Here is an 18,546-nt window from a genome sequence, read left to right as displayed (position 1 = left end):
TAGTGTTCCTTCTCTGTGCTGGCATCAGCCTCAGGGAACGAACTGCGCATGCGCTAGCTCGCGCATCGCGAGATTACGGCACTCTAGCTTCATGACGTTGGGGAGCAAGGAGGAGATTCGGAGGATGCGGGGCGGTGCAGGGCTCCCTCACAGTGGGCGCGGCTGGGCTCAGAGTCAGAGAACGCTGGACTCATCTCTCAAGCGTGGAGGAGACAGGACTCATCTAAGGTTAATTCACATATCTATAAAAAAAAATGTTTACACAATAAAAGCACACAGAGCTATGGGGACTGGGTATTGCGGATGTGCTAGCAGCGATCTAGCAACCCATGTCCTCAGCTCTATACACAAAATTCTGGTGACAGGTTCCCTTTAAATGTGTTTTTATTTTATTTTTTCAACAGGCCCCCTGCATTTTACAATAAAAAAATAATAATTTGGACAACCCTCATGGGGTTAAAAGATTTTTCTGGGAGTTCAATATTAATAGCCTATCCTCAGGATAGATCATCATATGATTGGTAAGGGTCCGACTCTCAGCACCCCTGCTGGTCAGTTATTTGAAGAAGCGGTGGTGCTACGGTCAGTGCTGCGGCCTCCTCACAACATACTAAGCACAGCGCTGCACACTGTATGGCAGCCCAAACCCATTCACTGAGCTGCAAACAGGGACATATGACACATGAATGTGACGTCACCCGAGTGCCACAGACTCTTCAAACAGCTGATCAGCAGGGGGGCTGGGAGTCGGATCCCCGCTAATGTGACATTGATGATCTATCCTGAGTTCAATCGGTACAGAACTGCTGGAAAGACACTGCAAGGATAGGGCTGTTCTATTAGGGGCCAGCTGTACCGTTCCGCAAAACACGGAATGCACACGGACATCATCCGTATTTTTTGCGGATCCGTGTTTTGTGGGCCACAAAATACATACAGTCGTGTGCATGAGCCCTTAAGAGGGAGATTTATCAAACTGGTTTAAAGTAGAACTGGCCTAGTTGCCCATAGCAACAAGATTCCATCTTTCATTTTCCAAAGGAGCTGTGAAAAATGAAAGGTGGAATCTGATTGGTTGCTATGGGCAACTAAGCCGGTTCTCCTTTACACCAGTTTGATTTATCCCCCCCTTAAGAGTAGTGCTCATCAGATGCCCTTGATTAATTTATAATCCGTAAGGGCTCATGCACACGACCGTATGTATTTTGCGGTCCGTAAAAGACAGATCCGCCAAAAATACGGATGACATCCGTGTGCATTCCGTATTTTGCGGAATGGAACAGCTGGTCCTTTATAGAACAGTACTTTCCTTGTCCATAATGCGGACAATAATAGGACATGTTCTATTTTTTTGCAGAACGGAAATACGGACATACGGAAACGGAATGCACACAGAGTAACTTCAGTTTTTTTTGCGGACCCATTGAAGTGAATGGTTCCGCATACGGGCCACAAAAAAAAAACACGGAACGGACACGGAAAGAAAATACGTTCCTGTGCATGAGCCCTAAGAGTGAGCACCTCTACATAAGCAGAAGTTTAGGCAGTTTGCTGGTCTGGAGCATTCAGCCGTGTGTAACACAATGCCACCAGTATGATAACCGGATCAATAGTTTTAATACTGCGAAGAGGGCAAAAACATGTAAACTGAGCCACAAACAAATTGCAACGCCACACTTCGGTGAGAAAGTGGTAAATACAAACTTTATTAAAAGTATTCTAGAGACCAACAAACAGCAAAAGGTTTTCTAAAACCTGTAACAGGACAATGATCCCAAGCACATCAGCAAATCTACAACAGAATGGCTGAAAAAGAACAGTCAAGTTGTTGCAGTGGCCCAGTAATAATCCAGGCCTCCAACCTAACTAAAATACTGTGGTGGGACCTTAAAGGAGTTCTCCGGGAATTATTTAAAATGGCCGTCTGCAACCTGCCTTAGAATGTGAGCAGAACTGGTTGCAACCACTTGCAGAGCTGCCTAGGGAGGTTAAGGGGCAGGGCCTCACTGCATACTACACTCATATACTATATACTGGTGAGGGTGCCCGTCAGGCTGCTCAGCCATAGCATATCATACATAGGCAGGATGACATAACCACCCACTGTAGAGCAGTGTAGTGAGGCCCCGCCCCTCACATCCCCTAGGGCCTAGGCTGTTGCAAGTGGAGGCAACCATTCTAACTCACATTCTAGGACAGGTTGCTGGTGGCCATTTTAAATCATTCCTTTAAGAGAGCTGTGCACAAACCAATGCCCAAAAATGTCAATGAACTGAAGCAACGTTGTAAAGAAGAGTAGTCCTACATTCCTCCAGAACAATGTGAGAGACTGATGAAGTCATAGGGGCACAGTTATTAAGACCAGCATTTTAAACGCCAGTCTTAATAAACCCCCATAAAGTTCAAGTCACTGCTGCTATTTATTCATGGGGTACACTTAGTTTTTCACACATGGCTTTTCCATGTCGGCTTTATTTTTATTAAATAAAAAAATACTTTGCTTTTCTCATGACTAATATATACCTCCAGTCCTTTTCTCAAGAACTAAGAAACATAATATCAGAACAACCTAAACATTATCCATTTTTTTCTTATATATCTCTTATATATATAAAAATGAGTTTCTGTCCGTCTGTCTGTCTATCTGTCTGTCTGTCTAGACGTTCTTTATGCGCGACCAAATGACTGGACCGATCGTCACCAAATTTGGCACACAGGTACATCAGGTGTCCGGAAAGGTTTTAGACTGGGTCTCAGCTCTCTAGGACATACCGTTCCTGAGATATTCCCAAAAAATGAACCCTGTTAAAGGGGCGGTCACTGTGAAAGTCACTGTTAAAGGGGCGGTCACTGTGAAAGTCACTGTTAAAGGGGCGGTCACTGTGAAAGTCACTGTTAAAGGGGCGGTCACTGTAAAAAGTCACTGTTAAAAGGGCGGTCACTGTGAAAGTCACTGTTAAAGGGCACTGTTAAAGGGGTGGGCACTGGTAAAGTCACTGTTAAAGGGGTGGCCACTAAAAAGGTCACTGTTAAATGGGTGGTCAATGATAAAGGGGCGGTCACTGTTAAAGGGGTGGGCACTGTCGAGGTCACTGTTAAAGGGGCAGGCACTGTTAAAGGAGCGGGCACTGTGAAGGTCATTGTTAAAGGGGCAGACACTGTGGAGGTCAATCTTAAGGGGGGAGGCACTGTGGAGGTCATTGTTAAAGGGGTGGGTACTGTAGAGGTCACTGTTATGGGGAAACTATCAATATCTTTTTACGACACACGGAAACATAAAATGAAATAGATGAAATATACCCGTGCGAAGCCGGGTCCTTCTGCTAGTCTCTTATATATATAAAAATGAGTTTCTGTCTGTCTGTCTAGACGTCTGTCTGGACGTTCTTTATGCGTGACCAAACGACTGGACCGATCTTTACCAAATTTGGCACACAGGTACATCAGGTGTGCGTGAAGGTTTTAGACCTCAGTTCTCAGCTCTCTAGGATGTACCGTTCCTGAGATATACGCTCTCTAGGACGTACGGTTCCTGAGATATTCCCCAAAAATTACCCAGATTAGCCAATACAAGCCTGCAAGTCTTTCTCTTACTCTTTTATGAAAATACAAAACTGTACAATTTGCAGAAATAAAACAGTACATAAAACAATACATATAAAAACAATACCCTCACTGGCCCAGCCACATTCATACTCGCATTCATACCACACTAACATACTAAACTTAATGACTAATTTATAACTATATGCCTATATACACCAGGGGAACAAAACTAAACATTACCTGGTCGCCCGGCTGTAAAAACTCCAAACAAAAAGACTTGTCATAAATGGAAAATAACAGAACATAAAAGAACATAAAGGAATATAAACAAATAAACAAATATGAACAGAAAATAAAAGTAAAGAAAATAACATAAATAAAAGGCGACCACTGTCAAGCAAAAAAACTAATAGGCGACCTTGCCACTTTTATATATATATATATATTTTTTTTTCCCGTCACCTTTTTATAGAAAAAAAAAAAAACACAATACCAAAAACTTTACCTATTCTAATCCTCTACCACACTACCTTACCCATCACCCATCACCCATCACCCAGGACTGACCTCCGCCTCATGTCTCTATCATGTCCGCATAGTCCAAGGCCAGCCCTTCCAACACCACCCACATCTAGCCCTTCTCCCCATGTCCTCCCATATCCGCATAGTCCAGGGCTAGATGCATGCCTCCCCACTCAAAGAACACATGAACACATAAACTCCCCCCTCACCCACCCAACCTAACTAATCCCAACTGTCTCTCTTCTAACAATACATAACAACCTACATGACTACATAACTATACACCCTCCCAAAGGCCCAAGTTCGGTCTTTGCAAGCCTTTTTCAAAACCTCAACTTACTACAAAACAAAAATCTAGTGTGAAAGCAATTTTCAGCCCACCAGCAGGGACAGTATGACTAGACTATGGTACGTTAAAAGCAAAGTATGGAGCCGCACTCCTCCCGGAGACAACCCCTTTCATCAGAGTTCCTGTGCTTTAGGTTGTCCCTTACACACAGCCTCCCGTGAAAGCAGCACCAAGCCAAGTCCCAAAACTTCAAGGGGATCCTTGCAGAAATTAGCAACTGTAATTCCTTGTCTAGATCCCGGCTTGGGCAATCCTTGAGGGCCAGAGGCTTCTGAAAGTGGGACAACAAGACCCTCTCGTCAAGGGATCTCCTTGACAGAATCCTGATCTCCCTCACCTCCAAACCCCACCGGCGAATCACCTTCAGAATCGGGGTGACATAAGCCGGAAGATGTCCGTGAGGCGTATGCAAGTCCTTCACCTGCCCTCCTGTCTCCCATTCCTGGAAGAAAGGCCGAAACTACTCCCTGCAGGAGGCTATCCACAGGGGAGCCCTCTCCATCCAGAGGTTTGCCAAATTTATCTTAACAAAGGTGTTCACAAGAAACACCACAGGGTTGACCATAGATAACCCCCCCTAGTCTCCTCGTGCGATAAGTCACCTGTCTCTTGATCAAGTTTAGCCTATTCCCCCATAAAAGCTGGAAGAACAGGCTATAAACCCGAGTCCAGAGAGGCTCTGGCAAGATACACACACTACCCAAATAGATAAGCAAAGGGAGAAGGTAAGTCTTCATCAGATTCACCCTTTCCCTGACAGTCAAGGACCAACCCTTCCACTGGCCAACCTTCTAAGCGGCGATCTTGAGCCTGTCATCCCAATTTTAGGTGGGATAATCCCCATGGCCGAAATGGAATCCTAAAACTTTTGCTGATGACTGGAGATATCCTCGCGGCTACCTCCAGTCAAGACCAGATGCTCGAGTTTCCTCCTCAGGCCCTGGTACAGGCAGTACCTGTCCAGGGACCTGAGGCTCAAGAGCTGGCGGAAGATCTTTGAATATCTCCCACCACCCTGACTTAGTATCACAGAGATCCAGCAAAGCTACCTGGTCACCAGTGTCAGCAGAGCGGATACTGCCATACAGAGTGATTGAGTTAGACAGCCTTCTTCTCAACCCTCCTTCTCCCGGGACTGTCCTCTAAAGCGGAACGACCTCTCTTTAGGGAGACGGTGGTGTCCATCTCATTTGTCACCACCGTCTTACCCTGCGCACCACCCATGGCTTCCTCAGTCTCAGGGCCCGGTTTTGCCACCCCTCCTGAGGACCTAACATCCCACCGGAGGGGGGCGCGGGGCCTCCTGAAGGCCTTCCCTCCTTTGCCCCCGGTCTCCCACTTTCAACCTCCCCCTCAGAAGAAGAGGAGGCAGAGGTCAAGGCAAAGATGTCAGTCTCCTTGAAAAGTATCTCAAGCAGGAGCTCCGCCACCCTCTTTCTTGTAGGGCAAGCTTCGTCGCTACTCCACTTGAGACAGACCACATTCCACCTGACTCCAGGGACGGTTGTAGGTGACAACCAGGCGGTCTCACCCCCATTCTGCTCTCGGAAAGCCCTCACGCATGTCTGTTAAACCAGAATGACAGGTCAACCTTCTTTCCCTCTACAGTGATGGAGCTCTCCCCCTTTTTTGAGGGCCTCCAGCAGTCGCCGCTGCAAGTCACCATCACAGAACTGAGAGTGAGGAAGCCAACGAGGACAGCCCCTCCACAGTCCTCCCCCCCCCCCCCCCACGGCCACAGCTACACTGGCATGACTTCTGCCAGGCGCTACGGACACAGGAGAAGCAGCTGGGCCGGCCGCCCCCTTCCCCACACTACCTATAAGAGGAGCTTCCCCAGACCCCCCTGAAGGGTCTACACAAGGGGCCCCCGCCACTTTTACAGCAGCCGGCCGACCCCCCGCTCTCACCCCCCCATCAGGATCCGGAGCAACATCCACAACATTAATAACATTATTTACATTATTTACATTTGTCTGGCCACCCTGAGTGGCCACCTTCACTACACCATACCCCCCAGACACACAGCTGGGCCAATAGGGACAGTGACAAAACCGGCCTTGACCTACGCAGCCTTTACGGCCGCCTCATTGGCTTCATTGGCCTTTGTGTTACATTCCACATTTGCACTTACAGGACGGGCTTGTGCCTCTGCCACTATCCCCTCCACCCCCCCCCCCCCTTCACGTGGCAGAGTCCACAACCCTCCTGAACTTATACTTCATTGCTAGCTTGGCCAGCTTAGCTGCCTTTACATTCCTATTTTCTTTACTAGTGAGGCTCTTACTGTTCTTATCTTCAGCACTGACAGTGCCTCTTTTCTGCCCGGCAATTATACTGGCCTGGATTGCTGGGGAACCACTGCTCCCAGCACTGACTGCGCCGCACATCGCACCACCGGCCCCGGCCCCGCCCACCAACACACCCCCGGGCATGCCGCCAGACACTCCCACCCACCCACAGTGATGGAGCTCTCCCCCTTTTTTGAGGGCCTCCAGCAGTCGCCGCTGCAAGTCACCATCACAGAACTGAGAGTGAGGAAGCCAACGAGGACAGCCCCTCCCCCCCCCCCCCACGGCCACAGCCACAGCCACACTGGCATAACTTCTGCCAGGCGCTACGGACACGGGAGAAGCAGCCGAGCCGGCTGCCCCCTTCCCCACACTACCTATAAGAGGAGCTTCCCCAGACCCCCCTGAAGGGTCTACACAAGGGGCCCCCGCCACTTTTACAGCAGCCGGCCGACCCCCCGCTCTCACCCCCCCATCAGGATCCGGAGCAACATCCACAACATTAATAACATTATTTACATTATTTACATTTGTCTGGCCACCCTGAGTGGCCACCTTCACTACACCATACCCCCCAGACACACAGCTGGGCCAATAGGGACAGTGACAAAACCTGCCTTGACCTACGCAGCCTTTACGGCCGCCTCATTGGCTTCATTGGCCTTTGTGTTACATTCCACATTTGCACTTACAGGACGGGCTTGTGCCTCTGCCACTATCCCCTCCACCCCCCCCCCCTCCCCCCCCTTCACGAGGCAGAGTCCACAACCCTCCTGAACTTATACTTCATTGCTAGCTTGGCCAGCTTAGCTGCCTTTACATTCCTATTTTCTTTACTAGTGAGGCTCTTACTGTTCTTATCTTCAGCACTGACAGTGCCTCTTTTCTGCCCGGCAATTATACTGGCCTGGATTGCTGGGGAACCACTGCTCCCAGCACTGACTGCGCTGCACATCGCGCCACCGGCCCCGGCCCCGCCCACCAACACACCCCCGAGCATGCCGCCAGACACTCCCACCATCACAGAAGCGCTTCCAGGAGGCGCGCCCGGAGACACACCCACAGCACCGCACCCCCGCCGACCCACTAACACAGGCCGGAGGGGAGACAAGCGCCGCAGGCACAGCAAGACCGGAGGGGACAGCAGAGGCAGACATGACACTTTCAGGGGGAGCGCCGCACTGGCGGCAACCATAGCACACCGCCACAGGCCCACCACACACCTTTCCAGCCGAGCCACTCCCCCTCCTCTCCGCCCTTGCAACCTTCGTGTCGGGCCTTTTGGCCCGCCCCTCTCCCAGGCCGCCCTCGCTACTGCAAGCGAGGACGGCGTCCGCCGCCATCTTTTCCTCAGCACTGCTCTCCCCACTCCCACGCTCCGGTTCCACTACAGAAACCGGGCTAGGACTTTGCAGCCGGTCCAGAGGGCAACGGGTGAGTTACATACACCAATTTCACCTCTTTCAGCTTCTGTTTCTTCTTCTTTTTTTTTTTCTCTCTTTTCCTTGCAGGACCATCCTCCAGCAACTCATCTCCAAACGCAAGACCTTCCACATGGGCCCGGGGGAACTCCAGGTACCTTATCTGTTCCATTAGCTTTCTTCCCACCCCACTACTCTCACTGTCTTTTCCATCCTCCTCATCCGAGCTTGTGGGGGGGGGGGAGACGCACCTGCTCAGGTCGCACACTGGAGTCTACAGACCCCACAGACTCCCCCCCCAGGCCCACTATTTACTCTTCCTCCTCATCTGAGGATTCTACTTCTTGCTGCTGTTGTGCTTTTTCCTCCATTCCTTGGAACCTTTCTTCATTTTTAAGTTTTTCCTCAAAAGGGCCACCATTTTTTAAAATAACCGCTCTCCTGACTTCCAACTCGCTCACTTCTTTCTTAAGCTCCTTGATCCTTGTCGATATCTCCGGCCTTTTCATTTTAGAGGCCTGGTCGACCTTTTGCCTTTCCACCTTGAGCTCATTTCTAAGCTTTTTTAGGGCTTTCCCAGCCTCTTCGTACTCCCGGAGGTAGGCCGCTATACGGGAGCTATACACACTCACTAGCTCCAGGGGCCTCATACTACCCCAGTCTGCATCAACCGGACCCGACCCACCTCCAGGAGCACCCCGCATACCTTCCGGAGGGCTACCATCCACCCTCCTGGACTTGCCGGCGATGTTCCCGGCTTCGCCCCTAAGGGCCACAGGGGCCACTTCAACAGGACCCCTGCTTGATCTTCTGACCCCCGGACGGATGATGGAATAGAGGCCGGTTGTTCGCCTCCCCTACCTCCCGCTGAACGCATACCCCAGGACCCCACCAGCTCCCTAGGGAGAGGCAGGGCCTGGGCTGGGGGAAAGGTGTTACACTCCCCTGCAAGCCTGATTCTCCTCCTGGGGAACAGATGGCAGGAAACTCCCCGAAGCCTCTGGATGTTCAGGAGCACCTGTTCAGGATGTTCAAATCTCAACTGCTATAAACACAGTTTTACTCCAGGTTTCCATTACAACCCAGCCATTTTTCTTTACTGCTTAAAGAGGCGGGCACTGTGGAGGTCACTGTTTTTAAAGGGGTGGGCACAGTGGAGGTCACTGTTTTTAAAGGGGCGGTCACTGTGAAAGTCACTGTTAAAGGGGCGGGCACTGTGAAAGTCACTGTTAAAGGGGCAGGCACTGTGAAAGTCACTGTTAAAGGGGCGGTCATTGTAAAAGTCACTGTTAAAGGGGCGATCACTGTGAAAGTCCCTGTTAAAGAGGCGGTCACTGTGAAAGTCACTGTTGAAGGGGCGGTCACTGTAAAAGTCACTGTTAAAGGGGAGGTCACTGTGAAAGTCACTGTTAAAGGGGCGTTCATTGTGAAAGTCACTGTTAAAGGGGCGGTCACTGTGAAAGTCACTGTTAAGGGGGCGGTCACTGTGAAAGTCACTGTTAAAGGGGCAGTCACTGTGAAAGTCACTGTTAAAGGGGCGGTCACTGTGAAAGTCACTGTTAAATGGGCGGTCACTGTGAAAGTCACTGTTAAAGGGGCGGTCACTGTGAAAGTCACTGTTAAAGGGGCGGTTACTGTTAAAGGGGCAGCCAATGTGAAAGTCACTGTTAAAGGGGCGGACACTTAAAGGGGTGGTCACTGTGAAAGTCACTGTTAAAGGGGCAGTCACTGTGAAAGTCTCTGTTAAAGGGGCAGTCACTGTGAAAGTCACTGTTAAAGGGGCGGTCACTGTGAAAGTCACTGTTAAAGGGGCGGTCACTGTGAAAGTCACTGTTAAAGGGGCAGCCACTGTGAAAGTCACTGTTAAAGGGGCGGTCACTGTAAAATTAACTGTTTAAAGGGCGGTCACTGTGAAAGTCACTTTTAAAGGGGGGGGGGGGTCACTGTGAAAGTTACTTTTAAAGGAGCGGCCACTGTGGAGGTCTCTGTTAAAGAGGCGGCCACTGTGAAGGTCACTGTTAAAGGGGCATTCACTGTGAAAGTCACTGTTAAAGGGGTGGCCACTGTTAAAGGGGCGGTCACTGTGAAAGTCCATTTTAAAGGGTCAGTCACTGTGGAGGTCTCTGTTAAAGGGGCAGGTACTGTTAAAGGGGCAGCACTGTGAAGTTCATTGTTAAAGGGGTGGGCACTGTGGAGGTCACTGTAAAAGGGGCGAACACTGTAAAGGTCACTATTAAAGGGGCAGCCACTATGAAGGTCACTGTTAAAGGAGTCGTTAATGTTAAAATGGCAGGCACTGTGGAGGTCACTTTTAAAGGGACGGGCACTGTTAAAAGGGGGGCACTGTGGAGGTCACTGTTAAAGGGGCGGGCACTGTGGAGGTCATTGTTAAAGGAGCGGCCACTGTGGAGGTCACTGTTAAAGGAGCGGCCACTGTGGAGGTCATTGTTAAAGGGGCGGCCACTGTGGAGGTCATTGTTAAAGGGGCGGCCACTGTGGAGGTCACTGTTAAAGGGGCGGCCACTGTGGAGGTCATTGTTAAAGGGGCTGCCGCTGTGGAGGTCACAGTTAAAGGAGCGGGCACTGTGGAGGTCACTGTTAAGGGGGCAGGGTATTGTGAGGTCACTGTTAAGGAAGCGGGGTACTGTGGAGGTCATTGTTAAAGGGACGGGTGCTGTCGAGGTCTTTGTTAAGGGGGCAGGGAACAGTGGATGTAACAGATAAGGGGACGGTCCCCTATGAAGGTCAGTGTTAAGGGACGGAGTGCTGTATAGGTCACTGTTGAGGGGGGCAGGCCTCTGAGGAGGTCACTGTCAAGGGAGTGTGGTGCTGTAAAACTACTGTTAAAGGGGCGGGCTGCTGTGAAGATCCCATTTTAAGGAGGTGGGGCACTGGGGGGAGCAGTGTTAAGGGGTGGGGGGCTGTGGAGGTTATGTTATGGGGGATACTGTCGATATCTTTTAACGACACACAGACACATTCAATGAAATAGATAAAATATACCCGTGCAAAGCCGGGTCCTTCTGCTTTATATATATACACACACAGAAGACTGTCCTATACACTGATATACAGACCGGAGAACAGTCCTATTATATAAATGATATATATACACCGGAGACTGCGTCCTATACACTGATATACAGACCAGAGAACAGTCCTATTATATAAATGATATATATACACCGGAGACTGTGTCCTATACACTGATATACAGACTGGAGAACAGTCCTATTATATAAATGATATATATATATACACCGGAGACTGCGTCCTATACACTGATATACAGACCAGAGAACAGTCCTATTATATAAATGATATATATACACTGGAGACTGTGTCATATACACTGATATACAGACCGGAGAACAGTCCTATTATATAAATTATATATATCCACCGGAGACTGTGTGCTATACACTGATATACAGACCGGAGAACAGTCCTATTATATAAATGATATATATACATCGGAGACTGGGTCCTATACACTGATATACAGACCGGAGAACAGTCCTATAATATAAATGATATATATACACCGGAGACTGCGTCCTATACACTGATATACAGCAGGAGAACAGTCCTATTATATAAATGGTATATATATATACCAGAGACTGCGTCCTATACACTGATATACAGTCCGGAGAACAGTTCTGTTATATAAATGATATATATACACCAGAGACTGCGTCCTATACACCTAAGGTTGAAAAAAGTGGGTAGTGCCGACATTATGTGCAAAGGAAGAACTCCTGCAGCATCCATTAGTTATTCTTATTTTGCCAGTACAGGGTGACAGCCAGCGTGTGTACATGCTGCAGGCCGATGGGTTACACGTGGTCATAACACATTTCTGTCCCTTATCAATGCACAACACGGCGCGCCCCACCCAGTCACATGTACTGTAGAACTATCAGCTCAGCCCATCTGTGGAATTCTTAGGTGACAACTAAATAATAAAATGAAATGTTAAGTACAGCAAACAATTAACTTGTATTAGAAGTTAATTGTTTGCTGTACTTAACATTTCATTTTATAATTTAGGTGTCACCAGGAATAGGAGCATAAACGGGTTGAAATGAGCTCTGCGTAATACACCAGGGTTACATACTGGGGCTCTGCAGAGCACGGGAATACATTTGTAACATACATGACAAGCTATGGAGCTCGGTTTTTAGGTTTCACAGCCTAGTGTAAGAGAAGGGTTAATAATATATGCAGGAAATCAGAAATGAATAATTAATATGCAGTAGGGTCACAATTTCCACCCCCCAGTATAACTATACAAAAACAGGAAGGTAGATGTAAGAATCTCTTATTTCTGGTGGTGGGTGGTCGTACCCATCTGTATTCTCGGAGATGTTGTCAATGTATCCGCTCCTTTCTCATGCAAAACACACATCGTACATCAGTTACATGCTTATATATACACCTCACTTTTTGCATTGCATTAGTATTAACACCCCATTATTAATATACTGTGCAGTCTACTCATCCCTCTGATCAAGCATTATAACCGCCTATTCCAGTAATCTCATCAACCCTGTACACCCTCCTATTGTATATGTCTACATACCCACCCACAATCCTGTCACTGGTTCCCGTCCATAAATCCCCCCCTCCCCTCCCCCACAGACTCCCCCACATACGACATGATAGTGCACCTTAGTCAAGTGGTTTGATGTCTCTTGCAGGTGCAGTCTCTTTTTAAGGTCTGGTCTGTGTTTGCAGATATCCAAGGCAGTCTATGGGTGCCCCTCCCTGTACTCAGAAGCTGTGAACTGTCTGCAAAGAACTGTCCTGTCCAGGGAGGGGGATTCGCACAGGGTGTCTCTTCAGATTAATGGGACGGATTGACAGACTTCGAGGATGTCATGGAAATGGTGTCGGAGAAAGTGCAACAGATGGAAGAGGGTGAGAAAGGAAAAGAGAAAAAAAAAAGCTGTGGAGGTCAGCGGAGAGAATTAGATGGAGAGGCGAGAGATAACAGGAGGGAGGAGTAGCGAAGAGCAGAGGAAACAACCTTGGCAGTTTTCAAGAGCGGAGTGATGACAGAGCTATATACTGATGGGACACACTGCTTTTCCCAGGGGTCAGACATTGATATTATAAGGTATAAGGCATGTCGCAGCCTTATACTCCTTGTACATAAAGTTTCCTTGTGGCCCATAGCGAGTCATACGTTTTTGAGGCTCATGTGGCTTTTGCCGGCCACAGATGGACACTTCCCCTTCTTTATACCAAATTCAATTTTTCACTTCCTTTAGGGATCGATAGTCAGTAGAAGAAAGAATTGTTGGAACGCCGACTACGCTTTCTTGCCCTATACGTGTAAAATAAAAAGTATACTGCAAGGTGTACCACATTTTTTTTAAATATGGGAGACGTACTGGATCATCTAAAGCATTAAAGGGGTATTCCACTAGACTAAAAGAGACCTTGGATGGCCATGAAATAGTCAGAGGGGTTTTCCAATTTTTTTTTTACTGATGACCTATCCTCCCGGGTGTCAGACCCCCACTGATCATCTGTTTGAGAAGTCCATGGCATTCACAGGAGCGCCATGAACTTCTCACAGCTTAGTCTAGGCCAGTTTATCGTTCTGGTGGTCTATGTGCAGCTCAGTCCCTTTCAAGTGAATGGGGCTGAGCTGCAATACCAAGCACAGCCACTATACAATGTATGGCGCTGTGCTTAGTAAGCTGTGAGGAGAACGCATCGCTCACCGGACCTCTGTTGAGTGCGGCTGCTTCCTCAGACGGCTGATTGGTAGGTGTCATGGGCGTAGCTATAGGGGGTGCAGAGGTAGCAGTCGCTACCGGGCCCAGGAGCCTGAGGGGGCCCAAAGACCCTTGTGCCACATAAGAAGACACACAGTGCACTGAGGGAAGGGGGGCCCAAGCTGAACTCTTGCACCAGGGCCCATGAGCCGTTAGCTACGCCCCTGGTAGGGGTCCCCGTGTTAGACCCCCTCATCGATCAGATTATCTATCCTGAAGGTGGGTCATGAGTTAAAAAAAATTATAATAATCAGAAAACCCCTTAAAAAAATAATAATTACTAGCTTCTCTTGACTTCACAGAACCCTACGATTGAGGCTCAGGTCCCCACCTCACTGCACTTCCTGCTCCTGTCTCCACATGGCAGGAAATGACTGAGAATGCTGCTCAGCCAATCACTAGCTGAAGCGGGTCATTGCAGCCTGTGATTGGCCAGGAGCATTCCCAGCCATGTCAGGACAGGAGGGGGCGGAAGTGGAGCACAGTGGGAACCGAACACCATCAGAACAGAAGTATCAGGGAGATGAGCAGAAGATTGTTAATATTTTTTAACTAATGGCCATCAAAATTTTTTCTACTATAATACCCCTTTAATGTGATAAATAGCCGTACCTGCACATGCCCAGCCAGGGCTGGTTTTATGATGGATGATGCCCTGTGCAGTACTTTGTTTTAGCACCTATTCCTCTATAAAAAGTTCCCAGTGTTAAATGCCATACAGTATGGTGCTCCAAAAACATTCAAGTAATATAATTGCTAAATAACACTTCCTTACAACTGTCTAAAAAACAATACCATACAAGTGCCGCCACCATCATACACTGCAAAAATAATATACTGTACAATGCCTATGTAGCAGCACCACAGAATACCAGCTATAGGGCCCAAATAAGACTAACATGCAGTAACCAAATGTCTCCAAACAGAGTAATCTAATAATTGTGCTATACATGGTCTAAATAGTACCGCTAAACAATTCACTGTGTGACTGCCCTAACCATACACCCCTATAAGGCTGGCCCTGTGTGCAGCCATTTTCCAAAGAAATTAATAGAAGATTAGCTGCCATTGGATAACCTTTTTAACTGCCAGATGATTCACAATTGTAAAGATGTAAAGGGGGGGGGGGCGTGACCAACTTCCGGTATGAGCGCACGCTTATGAGCGCCGCTCCGAGACCCGATCACAATCCTTATCCATCCTGATTTCTAAATAGCCGCAATCATAGAGTGGCAAGTGCAGAAACGGAGGGGGACCACCAGGAGAAGCAAAATGAGCCCAAGCAAGGCACAGGCAGCGGCGGACCGGCTCCGTGAATTTGCTAGAGCCAAGAATCCACATGGCGCTGCGTCTCCATCTACCCAGCGCGCGCATGTGACACGCGGCAATCCGGCCCTGCAGCAGGATCCTCAAAGTGAGGAAGAAGCTGAGCTTTCACCTAAAGAAGCCCATGAGCAGCTGATGACAGCGATCTCTATGTGCCAGACCTCCCTTACCAGCAAAATTGAGGAGGTAAAGGTGGATGTGGGGCTCCTGAGGCATGATGTGCAGCAGCTGCGGGAAAGAGCGAGACAGACTGAGCACAGGGTGTCAGAGCTGGAAGACATCACCCGGCCAATGCAGGTCAAGCTGTCTGATTTGGAGCAGAAAGTACAGCTGTGGCAGCAAAAATGCGATGATCTGGAGAATAGATCCAGACGAAATAACATCCGAATCTTAGGCCTTCCGGAACGGGCTGAAGGAATGGATCCTGCATCTTTTATAGAAAATTGGTTCAAGACCACATTTCCGGGGGCCGCGTTCTCAGCAACATACGCTGTGGAGAGGGCTCATAGGGTCCCGGCGAGACCTCCCCCACCGGGGGCTCCCTCCAGACCCTTGCTGGCCAGACTCTTGAACTGGAAGGACAGAGATCTGCTGCTTACCTTGGCTAGGACCGCGCAGAACTTATCGTATAACAACTCCAGGATTTCGCTATTCCCTGATTTTTCGGCGGAGTTACAGAAGAAAAGATCCACCTTTGTGGCGGTCAAGAGGAAGCTACGCGAGCTGAATATCCAGTATTCCATGTCATATCCAGCACGGCTCCGGGTTGTAGACGGCGGGAAATCCTTATTTTTCACGGATCCGAGGGAAGCCGATGAATGGATTGCCAGCAGACCGAGATAGGGATCTGAGGAACTTTGGGATCCTTACTACACTAACCTACTCCGAGCGGATTTGTGCAGAACGTTAATTCTTGTTGGACTTCGCTCGCAGGAACACTTCATTGGTATCGTATGATCATCATGGTTCTCTTCTTAGGATATACGGAGTGTTATGTACTCTGAAATGTTTTTTTTTTTTTCTGCACTTGGGTTAGTTGATATTATGCTATTTAGTTTTCTATAGCCACGGGTCTCACCCGGCGATTACCTGCATTGGGATAACATCTAGGTACACCATGCAGGTCCCCGTATACACGGTCACGAATGTTGTGGGCCTTGTGCCTGCTTTACACTTGATGTTACTGACATCTGGTTGTTACGTTATTTTTATGTGTTTGTTCTGGTGGTATGCTATTATTCCCTGGGAATGTATGACGCAGATGTATAGAGTGAATGGCAGTGAGTGGGGCCCCGAGATTCTGTTTAGGGACACATTACTTATGAAATCCATGGGATTCCAGATAGCATGGCGGGACTAACAGTTATGTCATGGAATGTGAGGGGTTTGGGTGGGCCCAGGAAGAGATTAGCGGTGTTTTCACATGTGCGTCGGCTAGCCCCACATATTCTAGGTTTGCAGGAGACCCACTTAACTTCGGAGACGGGCAACAGAGTAAAGAAGTCGTGGGTCCAGTGGAGCGCCAATGCATATGGAAACTCATACTCAAGAGGGGTGGCGGTTTTAGTACACAGTAGTCTACGATGGGAGATGCAGAGGCTCGTGGAGGATCCAGACGGCCGGTACATATTTGTGCATGCGTATGTTAATTGTACTCCGTATGTCATCATTAATGTGTATAATCCTCCACCGGCCAGTATATCTGTCCTGCAGGCTGTGGTAAGCTTTGTGGTGCAGTATCCGAATGTCAGACTGATCTGTATGGGGGACTTTAATATGCTAATGAATCCGGAGCTGGACCGTTTTCGGGGTCAGGCGGGAAGTATGGGACACGTTAGCTCAACTTCGGCACTCCTGAAGGTGGCCACTGAAATGGGCTGGCTGGACCTCTGGCGGGAGAGGCATCCCCTAGCGGTGCAGTACTCTTGCTTCACCCCTTCTAGAGGTGCCTTATCTAGGATAGATTACATCATGGGTAATGCACTAACCCTTACTGAACTGGAGAGCATTGAGTACTGTCCGCAGGGTCCCTCTGACCACGCCCCGCTGTTAGCAAAGTTCTTACTGTTAGATGGTCGGGAGGGTGGGAACAAGATGCGCATTCATCCCTTCTGGCTCACCCTGATGGGGCCCAATGATCGGATCCCGGATCAACTCCATATGTTTTTTGAGGTGCAGGGTGACACAACAGATGAACTACTAATCTGGGAAACGTTAAAAGCTTACTTACGGGGTTGTATTAAATCATCCATAGCTTATATTAAAAGGGAGGCCCACCGCAGGGAGGTAGAACTGCAGGAGACTTGTAAAGTAGCAGAGACTGCCTTTATCGGAGACCCCTCTGAGGCTAACAGGGTAGACTGGCTTCTTAAAGGGAGACAGTATATGCAACACCTGCAGGAGAAAAGTGACCGGAAACTTTTCTTTCTTAAACAGCAGTCTTTTGAACAGGGAGGCCAGGCAGGTAAGCTTTTGGCACATATTGCTCGGAATAATTCATCAGCCCCCCCAGTCCTACGTATAAGAGGATTGGACGGTGAGATAAGGGAAAGGTCGCCAGACATCCTTGCTAGATTTCAGGAATTCTATCAAGAATTATATAGTTCGGTGTCACGATATTCACCCCAGGAACTCACGACATATTTACAGGAAGTGACGCATCCCCAATTGAGTGCTGAGGATAGAGACTCGCTTGAGAGAGACTTTACTTTGGAAGAAATACAGGATGCCATGCGAGGTCTAAATACTGGGAAAGCTCCTGGGCCGGACGGCATACCGATCGAGGTGTACAATAGGTATGGTGACATTTTGGCCCCTAGAATGAGGAGTATGCTGCAGGCAGCTATGTCTCAACAGAAACTGCCGGACTCCTTTTATGACGCCACCATTGTAATCATCTTGAAGCCGGATAAGGACCCCTTAGAGTGTGGCTCATACAGGCCCATATCCTTGCTAAACCTAGATTATAAGGTTCTTACAAAAATGATTGCCAATAGATTGAATAGGGTTGTCGCCTCTATTGTACACCAGGATCAATCTGGTTTTATACCTGGGAGGTCCACATCCAGTAACATCAGGAGGGCGCAAGTAATAACGCAAATTGGGAGAGCTTTAGAAAAGCCATGGGTCCTTGCTTCTTTGGACACGGCCAAAGCCTTTGATTCGGTGGAATGGCCGTATCTACTGGAAGCGCTGAAATGCTTTGGATTTGGCCCAGTATTTGCCCAGTGGGTGCGAATGTTATATAGGCAGCCTAAAGCGAATATACTGGTGAACGGCTCGCACTCAGGCTGTTTTGATTT

General features: G+C 48.5%; 1 protein-coding gene across 1 annotated transcript in view; it reads right to left on the bottom strand.

Moving 5' to 3' along the window:
* DMTN (dematin actin binding protein) overlaps window positions 1-13,138 on the bottom strand; it is a 32,063-nt gene extending 18,925 nt beyond the window's left edge. Inside the window, exon 1 of the mRNA XM_044278984.1 lies at window positions 12,803-13,138. The gene's annotated coding sequence lies outside the window, so the exon portion shown is untranslated. The remainder of the gene's footprint in view (window positions 1-12,802) is intronic.
* Window positions 13,139-18,546: the final 5,408 nt, after the last annotated feature.

This window comes from Bufo gargarizans, chromosome 2 (genome assembly GCF_014858855.1).
Source record: "Bufo gargarizans isolate SCDJY-AF-19 chromosome 2, ASM1485885v1, whole genome shotgun sequence".
Classification (NCBI taxonomy): domain Eukaryota; kingdom Metazoa; phylum Chordata; class Amphibia; order Anura; family Bufonidae; genus Bufo; species Bufo gargarizans.
The sequence above is the reverse complement of the archived record's forward strand: the minus strand, read 5'-3'. Positions and strand labels throughout refer to the sequence as shown.